The sequence below is a fragment of the Kogia breviceps genome, chromosome 12 (genome assembly GCF_026419965.1).
Source record: "Kogia breviceps isolate mKogBre1 chromosome 12, mKogBre1 haplotype 1, whole genome shotgun sequence".
Taxonomy (NCBI): Eukaryota; Metazoa; Chordata; class Mammalia; order Artiodactyla; family Physeteridae; genus Kogia; species Kogia breviceps.
Genome location: NC_081321.1, coordinates 101,876,570 through 101,888,026, shown reverse-complemented (window position 1 = coordinate 101,888,026; position 11,457 = coordinate 101,876,570). Strand labels below are relative to the sequence as shown.

Genomic DNA, 11,457 nt, shown 5'->3' with positions numbered 1-11,457 from the left:
CGCGCAGGCGCAGTGCCCATATGCCGTCCCTCCCTGGGGCCCGGCCGGTCCGGCCGCTCGAGTGGCCGAGGCGCTGCTCAATGCGCAGGCGTAGTCCCGCCCTCTGGCCGTTGCGGGTCAACCACGCAGGCGCAATCCCATCCCCGGGCCCTTGCAGGCCGACCGCGCAGGCGCAGTTCAAGCGCGCCGGCCCCCCGCTCCCGGGTCGGGCCAGCCGGGCGGCTGCGGGGTCGGAGTCTTCGGCGGGGTGGGTTGTCGCGGTATTGCTGGTGGCTCGGCCGTTGGCGGCGGACCGGACGCATACGTGCCGGGGCGCCGAGGGCTGCGGCGTGACGGGCGCCCGGTTCTGCCTGCAGGTGCGCGCAGGTGCCGGCAGGTGTGCGGGGCGCGGCCCCCAGAGCGGCCGGCCGCGGAGCCTCGGGAGGTGAGAGGCTGGGGAGCCCACCTGTGCGGGAGCCCTGAGCTCGGCTTACCCCGGAACACGCCGAGCGTCCTTCCCGCAGAGGGGCTCCGAAGGGCTCTGCGCGACGTGCTGGGTGCACTTAAGCCCTTAAGTCTAAGGCGATAAGGTGCTGCCACGCGCGGCCTCGTTCGCCGGAGAACAGGGATTAAAACTTAACCCCTGTGGGGGCCGGGGGAACAGAGCCCCTTCCTCTGAAGTGGCTGGCGCCGGAGAGGCCCCGGGCCGGCGGGCTGGGGCTTCCGAACAGCCGCTCGGGGGAGGCCCAGCGCAGCAGGTGCTGAACACACGGAACTCAGGTTCGCTTTCGCTATTTGTAAGATCCGGACATTTCACGAATAGCTTATTAATACAAATTTATGCGCAGACCAAGTAAGTTCTGCAGTGATTTTGGCCCAGAGGCCCCTCTTTGTCACCCTGTTTTAGACTACAACTTATTTTGTATGAAAACGAGACAAATACGTTCATTTCCTAAGTTTTAATGTAATGATTAGGAAGTCTTTCAACAATTATTGGCCTAGTTCAGAGGGGTGAGTCGGGCATGTAAGGGGTCCTTCTCCCCAGAGCCCTTCTCCCCTCGCCACCCTCCCGCGGCCTCCATGACCCCCCCCTCCGTGGCTCGCCTTGCCACCCTCCCGCGGCCTCCATGACGCCCCCCCCCCTCCGTGGCTCGCCTTGCCACCCTCCCGCAGCCTCCATGACGCCCCCCCACCCCGTGGCTCCCTTCCCCAACCTCCCGCGGCCTCCGCAACCGCCACCCGCTCCCAACTCGGGCTGCCTCCTTGGCCACTGGTTGTACTCCAGCCTCAGGGACCTGACTTCTGTGCCTGAGCCAGGAAGGGGAGAACTTAGGACCTCTCACACCCTCTAATTTACTTATTTATTACCAAATCTCAGTAGCAGCAGGGTTTTGCTCTTTTGTTCTCACTGCTGGCGCTGCCTGCTGGATGCTGCCTGGCCCAGGGCAGTGGTGGATGTTGTAAAGCTCAGGGGGCAGCAAGCTATGGCCACAGTCCAAATCCTGCCGCCACCTGTTTTGGTTCAGACTCCGAGCTGAGAATGTTTTCTCAGTCTTTAATGGCTGGGGAGAAAAATAATAATATTTCACGACATGAAAATTCTGTTAAATGCAAATGTCGGTGTTCTCACTGGAGGTTTCCTGGAGCACAGGCGTGCCCAGCCCTTCATGGACCACCTGCAGCTGCTTTTGCCATGCAGGCCACGTTGAGGAACTTCAGTAGAGACCCTATGACTGGCAAAGCTAGCAATATTTGCTGTCCAGCCCTTTACAGAAAAAGTTGCCAACTCCTGCGCTAGATGAACGAGCAGCCTCTTACCTGGTTCCCCCGCTGACCACTCCTCCACTGACTCTCTCAAGGGGGTCCCTGTCTCAGAGTCAAAGCCAGAGTTCTTACTGCCATGGTGGCCAGGCCCACACTGCCTGACTCCTGCTGCCCTGACGCTGCCCGGCCCTGGTTGACTCTGCTCCAGCCACACGGTCCTCTTGTGGGTCCCACCTCAGGGACTTTGCACTGGCTCTTCCCCCGGCTGGAATGCTCCTCCCCGGGTGTCTGTCCGTCTCACCCCTTACCTCTTCAGATCTTTGCCCACATGTCGCTGTCCTGGGGCGGGGGGCTCTCCCTGGTCTCTCCCTGTAAAGCAGTGCCCCACCCAGCCTCATTCTTCTCTGACATTGACTTGTTCACGGTCAGACTCCCTGTGTAGAATGAACGCTCGAGGAGAGCAGGGCCTTCTCTTCCTGTGCGACGTATGATGCCCAGTGCTGAGAAGAGGGAGTGCTCCCTGAGTCTTGGTGGGATGGGTTGGTTGAGTCCCCACCCTTGCCCGGCACAGATCTGAAGTGGACATAAAAGATTCTCCTGGCAGAATGGCAGCGGCTCTTCCCCGAGGGGCTCACCGGGTCCATCCTCTGTCCTTCATCCACGTGTACCTTTCACATCCGGCCGGTCGGTCAGGTGTGGCCTGTCCTGACCTCACCTAGGAAGGATTTTGTTCTGTACCCAGGGTGGCCATATGGGGCCACCGTGGGCATGAAATAGGGCGCTACACTCATGAGACTGACACCGACATAAACTGGACTGTTCCAGTGAGTCAGGACACCGTGTGGCCTTGTCAGCATCTGCGGGGCATTCGTGTCTCAAATCCTTGATGAGCACTTGCTGTGTGCCCAAGATGCTGGATCTTATTTTTAATTTAAACTGAACAAAAGTGTGACCTGGATTTTATCAAGTTCTGAGCACACACTTGGAGACCCAGGAAAGAGGGAGGGGTCTGTGCCCTGCCTGGTACTGAGCGCTATGTGTAGTGCACGCTCAGGCAACGTGGGGAATAAAGAGTGACCGACCACCTGCTCTGAGGTCACTGAGGCCACCGAGGCAGAGGACTGACCTGCAGCACCCGCGGTGGCCCGGATGGCTCTCTGTCCATGTGGGCCGCACTGTGGGCCTCGGAGGGGTTTCACCCCGTGTTCAGCTTCCCGGTCACGTGACCTTGGGCAAGTTTCTCACATGTGAATTGAGATTGCAAGCCCAGCTCGGGGACCGTGAGGTTGATGGTGTCACGTGTGGAAGCAGCTGGGCCCCCTGGCCCTGGTGACCGCCTCTAGGGTCCTGAGGGCCGGGCCTGAAGTGAGGGCGGCTGCACCATGGAGCACCGTGGTTTGGGGGTGGACACCTTCCTGTCTCCTGCTGTGGGTGCCGTGGGCAGCCCTGCAGCTGAGAACTCAGAGTCCACGGTTACCTCCTCCTGGAGTGCGGGGCTTTGTGGTTCTGGGACCGTGAAAGGGGTCCACCTCTGTTGTCCTCAGCACGTGTCCCTGCCTTTCCTTCAGGGCAGCAAGAGTGTGTGTGTGCGTGCGCGCGCGCAGGAGGAGGACAGCTCTGTCAGCAGGCCACGTGGGGAAGAAGACCCCAGGTGGGTCCAGGTGGAAGGGAAGCCGTCAGGCTGCAGGAGGGGGCTCCAGGGCGCCGAGCACCTACCAGGCCCTCACCACGTTGTCCCCGTTGTCCGTGGGACCCCACACCCCACACAGAAGGCAGTGTCATTGCTCACGTCAGGGACGAGGCCCCCGAGCTGGAGGCGGGTGAGGGCTTCCCCGAGGTCACAGAGCCGGCAGGGGCGGGGCTGGTTCACACGAGGTCTGGGGCGCCGTGCTGGGGCCCCATGGGGAGGTTCCGAGGTGTCTCCCTGAAGCTGGTGTGGAATCGGGGCAGCAGGAAGAGAACAGCCCCAGCCACGGGCGAGCTCGCGAGTTGTCCGCGGTCTCGGGTGTGACTCTGGGTCCAGGTGGGCAGGGGCTTGGGAACCCCTGCAAGGACCACCCGCGCCACGGAGGCATCAGCGGGGTCGCCTGGGGGGCCCTCCACAAGGCTCTTCTGAACTGAACCCCTGAGTCATTCTGCAACGCTGACCCCAGCTCCTCACCTGGGGGCGGGCCCTTCAAGGCCAGGCTTGCCCTCCCCACCCTGCGCCCACCCTAGGCCTCCCAGGAGCTGGGGCATTTGCGGGTTGGAAGGAAGTGTGTGGGGGTGTTGGAGCACAAGGAGGCCTTGGGCAGCGTGGGTTGGGGAGGAGAAACTTTCCCTGGGTGCTCTGTGGCCGCCCAATCCAGGTGGGATGATGCCCTCAGGGTTTGGGGGGCTGCAAGGTTGGAGTGGGGGTGGTGGAAGAGGGAGGGGGGAGAGTGAGCCCCCCCAGGCTTGGGTCCGGGCTACAGGAGGGACTGGGGATGGGAGGAAGGACCCCAAGGCCACAGACTCACTCCTGACCGCCCACCAGCCCACCTGCCTTTCCGTGGCCTTGCTCCCACCCTGCTCCAGGCTCCAAGCCCCAGTAAGCCAGCCGGAGAGCCAGGGAGGGGGCAAGGCTCCGTACCATCCCCACACAGGTACCCCTGCAACCAGGTATCACCTCAGCACCCCTCCAGTCTCCTGGGGTAGGCGGGGCCTAGAGTGGGGCTCCAGGCCCCCAGGCCCAGCAGAGAGGAAGTGAAGTGCCTCTGCGGCTTCCACTGTTGAGCCGGTTTCATCGTCACTTCGTGCTGTGCTGTGGGAGGCAGGAGAGCTCCAGCCCTTGTGGTAGACGTGTGACGTGTCCTGGTGGCTTTTCTCTGGGGCGGAGGGGCCGCAGGGCTGGGCGTGGCCTTCCTCCCTTGGGGCTAAGGAGCTGCCGGGCCTACACTTAACTCCTCCGGCCCTGGGACCTCACGGTGGCACCAGATGGTCCTTGTCTCCACGCAGGAGGTGCTGTTGATGTCCTGGTGCTGCCAGCTTGGGGAGTGAAGACCGGAAACAGGCGATCCAGGGCCCCCCGGCACAGGGTATGTATGCAAGGAACAGTGACCCCGAGCCCGTACTGATGGCGTCACGGGCCACCCACCGGGCCCCCGGTCGACCCTGCAGCTATAGGATCTCTGGGGGCCCCGCTTCCCCACCTGAGAAGTGGGAATGATGGTAGTGCCACCACCTCTGGATGGGGCAGAGGAGGACAGTGAGGGGTGGGGGGGGAGAGCTGCATCTGCCAGGTGCCCTGCTCCTCCAGACCGGTGCCCCCTCTCAAAGGATGGGGAGAGCCTGCCCAGGTCGGGGCCCAAGGCTGGAGCCACCCAGCCGGCTGAGAAGGTGGGGACGTGGGAGTGACGATGGGACAGATCCCGGGGTGCTCAGCTGGAGTTTGGCCCCTTCCTGGGGTGCAGAGGAGGGCACTTGAGGGACTGGGGTGGCACTGAGGTGCGGAGCATAGTCCCTGCAGGAGGCACTCCAGAGGGCCTTGGAGAGAAAGTGGCCGGGTTCGGTAAGGCACTGATCTGGAGAGAAGTTGCAGGTGGGATGCCTAGCAAGTAGTGATGACCCCCGTGGGACAGGAGTGTGTGGGAACAGAGCTTCACTTACCTTCCTGAGGGAAGGAGGCAGGGAGACATAACAGCCGTAAGTGCCACCAGTTAGGGGAAAGAGGGGAAGTGTGGCCGGGGTGGGGTGCTGGAGGGCGCATGCAGAGTGCTCAGGTGCAAAGGCCCTGGGGCAGGGGAGACATCCGTGTGAATGGTGGGACAGTGAGCCGGGTAGGAAGGGGCCAGATCAAGGAGGGGCTTGAGGGGCTTGAGGACAAAGGGCCCTGGGGTCCAGGGAGGACAAGAGATGGAGACAGGATACCCTCGTGGGAGAGAGGCTGCTGGAGAGAGCCGAGGAAATCTCAGGAGGCGTCCTTGGGGAGAGTACGTGGGACTCAGGGCTTGGGGAGGGGATGCCCAGGTGGGAGCAGGCCCTTACTGGGGCAGAGGGTTCAGGCAGGCTCACACACTGGCCCCCAGACGTCAGGCATGGAGGCCACCAGTCCATGATGGCTAGTTCTGTTTTATTTTCCAAGGTGGAAATGACTCGGAGTTTATGATTATAACTAGGATTGCCAGAATTAGCAGATAAAAGTGCAAATATTGCCTGGGACATCTTCATACTAAAAAACTGTTGTTTGTCTTGATTTAAAAATGTGACCAGGGGACTTTCCTGGTGGTGCAGTGGTTAAGACTCTACCTGCCAATGCAGGGGACATTGGTTCAAGACGTGTTCCGGGAAGATCCCACATGCCGTGGAGCAACTAAGCCCGTGCGCCACAACTACTGAGCTCACGTGCCACAACTACTGAAGTCCGCACGCCTAGAGCCTGTGCTCCGCAGCAAGAGAAGCCACCACAATGAGAAGCCCGTGCACAGCAACGAAGAGTAGCCCCCGCTCGTCGCAACTAGAGAAAGCCTCCGCGCAACGACAAAGACCCAACGCAGCCAAAAAAAAAAGTAACCAGGTATACTGTATTTCATCTAGCAAGCCTAATCGTAACAGGAATGCTGTCCCCTATTAACAGTCCAGCCAACACTAAAATAAAGAAAACTGGAGAACTATCTATATCTATGATCATACCCCAGAAAAGATAACTTTGAAAACAACTAGACTATATCTTGCTCAGGTTTTATAAACAAGGCTGTCGATAAAAAAAAAAAAAAAGATTTTACTATATGTACTCTTTTTGCTTAACAAAATAGCTCCTTACACATAGACACACCAATTATGGCCGCGCATGGAGTCATTTTTAACGGCGAGCCCACGACTCTGTGGGAGGACGCCAGCTGTGCCCCGTTCCCCGGCATCGACAGTTCTCACAGGAGCACGACGCTCTTATGCTCTTTGCCTTTTGGTTATTTCTTCAGAGAACATTACTAGCAATAGGATTTTTATTAATTGAAAATTTTACAGAGATAATTAGAGGTTCACATGCAATTCTAACAAATACTAAAAAGGAGCCCTTGGACACCTTAGCCAGGTTTCCCCAGTGGTAACTAACATTTTATAAAATGAAAGTAGAAGATCACAACCAGGAGGGCGATGCTGATACAATCCACTGATCTTGTTCCAGTTTCCCTAGTTTTACGTGTGTGTGTGTGTGTGTGTGTGTGTGTGTGTGTGTGTGTGAAATTGTGTACAATTTTATCAGCCAGGTTGGTTTGTGACATCTCCATCAGGATACTGAAGAGTTCCAACAAGGATTGTTATTTTGTCCTTTTATAACCACACCCACCTCCCTCCTGCCTGGCCTTGTCACTAATCCCTGGCAACCACTAATGTGTCCTCCCTTCCTAAAACTGTGTCATTTTAGTGTTCCATAGATGGAATCAAATAGTAAGTAGCCTTTGGGGACTGGCTGTTTTGCTCAGCATAATTCCCCGGAGACTCATCTGCGTCGTCGTTGTGGGAGTGTCAATACCCGTCCCTTTGTGATGTGGCTGGATCACCCTTTGTTCAGGCATCACGGTTGAATAGCGTTCCGTGGCGTGGATTGACCACCGTTGGTTCAGCCATCACCTGCTGGAGGGCATCTGGGTTGATTGCAGTTTGGGTCTAGTACAAATGAAGATTCTGTGAACATTTGTGTACAGGTTTTGGTGAGAACAGAAGTCTTCATTTCTCTGAAATAGATGCCTAAAGAGCAACTACTGGGTCATATGGTAGTTGCATGCTTACTTCCTGAGGAAACTGCTAAGCCCTACCTTTTGACATCCCTACTAGCATGTATCAGTGATCCAGTTTCTCTACATCCTTGCCAGCATCAGTTGTGGTCATAACTTTTTACTTTGTCATTGTAATAGGTGTGATATCTCATCGTGTTTTAGAGGCTAACGCGACATGCGGGACCTCAGTTCCCCGACCAGGGGCTGAACCCGTGCCCCATGCAGTGGAAGCGTGGCGTCCTAACCACTGGACTGCCAGGGAATTCCCTGCATGTGCTTAATTGACGTCTGTATATGTTCTTCCCTGAAATGTCTCTTCATATCTCTTGCTGATTTTTAAAGTTGTATTATTTTTTTACTGCCGAGTTTTTATACATTCTATATCCTAGTCCTTTGTCAGATAGGCAGCTTGCAAATATTTTTTTCTCAGTCTGCAGATTGTCTTTTCCTCCTAACAGGGTTTTCACAGAGCAAGTTTTAAATTTCTGTGAGATCTCCTTGATCAATATTTTCCTTTTGGTCTTTTGCCTTTGGTGTCAAGTTAAGAACGTTTTGGCTGGCCCGAGATCCCAAAGATTTTCTCCTACATTTTTCCCTAAAAGTTTTATGACTTTACATTAAAGTTCATAATCCATTTTGAGTTTTGTATAAGTTGTGAAACCCTTGGGTTTCCTTCCCCTCTTCCTCCCCCTCCTCCCCTCCCCACCCCCGGCCCCCTTCCTCCCTGCCTTCCTCCCACGTCTCATTGCTCCAGCACAATTTGCTGAAAAGGCTATCCTTCCCTTCCTTCATTGACATGCTTTTACCCGTTGGTCAGCAATCATTTGGACACATTCATGTGGGTCTGTTTCTCGGTTTTCTATTTTGTTCTGTTGCTCTGTGTGTCTACCCCTCTGCCAACACCACCATCTTGATTACCATAGTGATAATGTCTTGAAATTGGGTACACCGAGTCCCCCCACATTTTTCTTCTTTTCAAAAATGTTTTGGCTATTATAGCTCCTTTGCCAGTCCATATACATATGAGGACAATCTTGTCTGTATCTACAAAACACCTTGCTGGGATTTTGATAGGAATTGAGTTAACTTGTACATCAGTTGGGAGACAACTGACATTTTCACTAGTCTTCTAACCATGAAAGTGGTATGTCTCTCCATTTATTTAGATCCCTGATTTTTTAAATCAGGATTTTATCATTTTCAGCATTTTAATTTTATTTTGAGACACTGTAAATGGCCTTATATTTTTAATTCCAATGTCCTTGTGTCCATTGCTAGTATGTAAAAATACAATTGATGTTTTGAAAAAAATTATTTATTTATTTATTTTGGGCTGTGTTGGGTCTTCGTTGCTGCCTGTGGCTCTAGTTGCGGCGAGCGGGGGCTACTCTTAGTTGTGGTGCGTGGGCTTCTCATTGCGGTGGCTTCTCTTGTTGCAGAGCACGGGCTCTGGGCACGTGGGCTTCAGTAGTTGTGGCACGTGGGCTCAGCAGTTTTGAGGCATGGGTTTTAGAGTGCAGGCTCAGTAGTTGTGGTGCATGGACTTAGTTGCTCTGAAGCATGTGGGATCTTCTGGGATCAGGGCTCAAACCTGTGTCCCCTGCATTGGTAGACAGACTCCCAACCACTGTGCCACCACATAAGTCCCCAAATGATTTTTTTTTTTTTTTTTTTTTTGCAGTACGTGGGCCTCTCACTGCTGTGGCCTCTCCCGTCGCGGAGCACAGGCTCCAGACGCGCAGGCTCAGTGGCCATGGCTCACGGGCCCAGCCGCTCCATGGCACGTGGGATCTTCCCGGACCGGGGCACGAACCCGCGTCCCCTGCATCGGCAGGCGGATACTCAACCACTGCGCCACCAGGGAAGCCCCCCCCAAATGATTTTTTAAAAATATTTATATTGTCTTCTGAGACCTGCCTGAACTCACTTTTTATTTCTAGGAGTTTTATTGGTAGATTCCTTGGGATATTCTATGTAGATAATCATGTCATCTGCAAATAAAATAGAGGTGGTTTTATTTCTTCATTTCAGAGATAAACGCATTTTTTTTCCTTGTCATGTTGCACTGGATGATACTTCTAGCATGATTGTGATTGATTAAAAGTAGTGAGAGCAACATATGTACCTTTTTCCTGATCTTAGGAGAAAACCATTCAGTCTTTCACCATGAAATATGTTAGCTATAGTTTATTTATAGATGATATTCATCAAGTTGGGATCATTTCCCTCTGTTGCTACTTTTGTGAGAGTTTTTATCATGTATGGATGTTGAATTTTATTGAATTGCCTTTTCTTATCAATCAAATATATTTGATTGATATTGTGTAATTTTTCTACTTTAGACTGTTAACATGATGGATCACGTTAATTTATTTTTGAATATTGAACTATCCTCGCAGCCTTGGAATACACCCCAGTTGGTCATGGTGTATAGTTTTTTTTTACACATTGCTGAATTATATTTACTAGTATTTTGTTGAGGATTTTTGTGTCTATATTCATGAGGGACTTTGGTCTATAGTTTTCATTTTTGATACTGTCTTTATTTGGTTTTGGTATCAGGATAATACTAGCTTCATAAAATGAATTTGGAAGTGTTCCCTTTTTTTCTGTTTTCTGGAAGAGATTGTGTAGAATTGGTGTTAATTCTTGTTTAAACATTTGGGAAGAGTCTCCACTGAAACCATCTGGACCTGGATATTTCTTTTCTTTTTTGAGTTTTAAATTATGAATTCAACTTCATTAATAGATATATGGCTCTTTAAATTATCTTTTATTTTGGGTGAGTAGTGGTAGTTTGTGTTTTTTAAGAGATTCGTTCATTTCATCTCAGTTGTCAAATTTATGTCTGTAGAGTTGCTCATAGTATTTGCTTATTATCTTTTTACTGTATGTAGGGCTCATAGTGACATCCCCTATTTTCTTCCTAATATTGTTAATTTGTCTTTCTTTTTTTCTTCTTCTTTGTATGAGGGTTCTCCAGAGTAACAGAACCAATAGGATGTGTGTGTGTGTGTGTGCGCGCGCGCGCGCGCGCGTGTGTGTATGTTTATTTATTTTAAGCAACTGGCTCATGAGATTGCAGAGGCTTGGTGAGCCCAAGATCTGATGAGGGAGGCTGGAGACTCAAGAAAGAGTTAAAGTTCAAGTCCAAAGGTAGTTTACCATAGAACCAGGAAAAGCTGATGTTGCAGATGAAATCAGAAGGCAGTCAGTCTCCTGAAGAAGTCCCTCTTGCATGGGGCAGCCTTTTGTTCTATTCAGGTCTTCTACTGATTGGATGAGGCCCACCTACATTATGGGGGCCGTACACTTTACTCATAATCTACTGATTTGAATTTAACTCTCATCCAAAAACACCCTCACAGTAACCTCCAGAATAATGTTTGACCAAATATCTGGGCACTGTGGCCCAGTCAAGTTGACCCATAAAATTAACCATCATACCTCTCTTGTTACTGTACATCTGTAGGGTCTGGAGTGATATCTCCTGTTTCCTTCCTTCTTCTTTTTCTTTTTTGGCCACGCTTTGTGGCATACGGGATCTTAGTTCCCCAACCAGGGATCAAACCTGTGCCCCCTGTGTTGGGAGCATTTAATGTTAAACACTGGACCACCAGGGAAGTCCTTCCTATTTCATTCTTAAACAAATTTTTTTTTTTTTTGGTATGCGGGCCTCTCACTGTTGTGGCCTCTCCAGTTGCGGAGCGCGGGCTCCGGACGTGCAGGCTCAGCAGCCATGGCTCACGGTCCTAGCCGCTCCGCGGCATGTGGGATCCTCCCGAACTGGGGCACGAACCCGTGTCCCCTGCGTCGGCAGGCGGATTCTCAACCACTGCGCCACCAGGGAAACCCCCTATTTCATTCTTGATATTGGTAATTTGTCTTCCCTTTTTCTTTTTACTTCTTTGTCAGTCTTGATTGAGATTTGACAATTTTATTGATATTTTCAAAGAACCATCTTTTTTAAAACAATATT

At 52.6% G+C, this 11,457-nt stretch overlaps 1 protein-coding gene across 9 annotated transcripts in view; it reads left to right on the top strand.

The window, feature by feature from the left end:
* Positions 1-196: 196 nt before the first annotated feature.
* Positions 197-11,457, top strand: part of BRD1 (bromodomain containing 1) — a 58,490-nt gene continuing 47,229 nt past the window's right edge. For 6 of the 9 annotated variants that reach the window (XR_010835983.1, XR_010835984.1, XM_067010459.1 and 3 more), the window contains exons 1-3: positions 197-424; positions 4,720-4,799; positions 5,974-6,277. The gene's annotated coding sequence lies outside the window, so the exon portion shown is untranslated. The remainder of the gene's footprint in view (positions 425-4,719; positions 4,800-5,973; positions 6,278-11,457) is intronic. The other 3 variants (XM_067010456.1, XM_067010457.1, XM_067010458.1) reach the window with 3 other exon arrangements.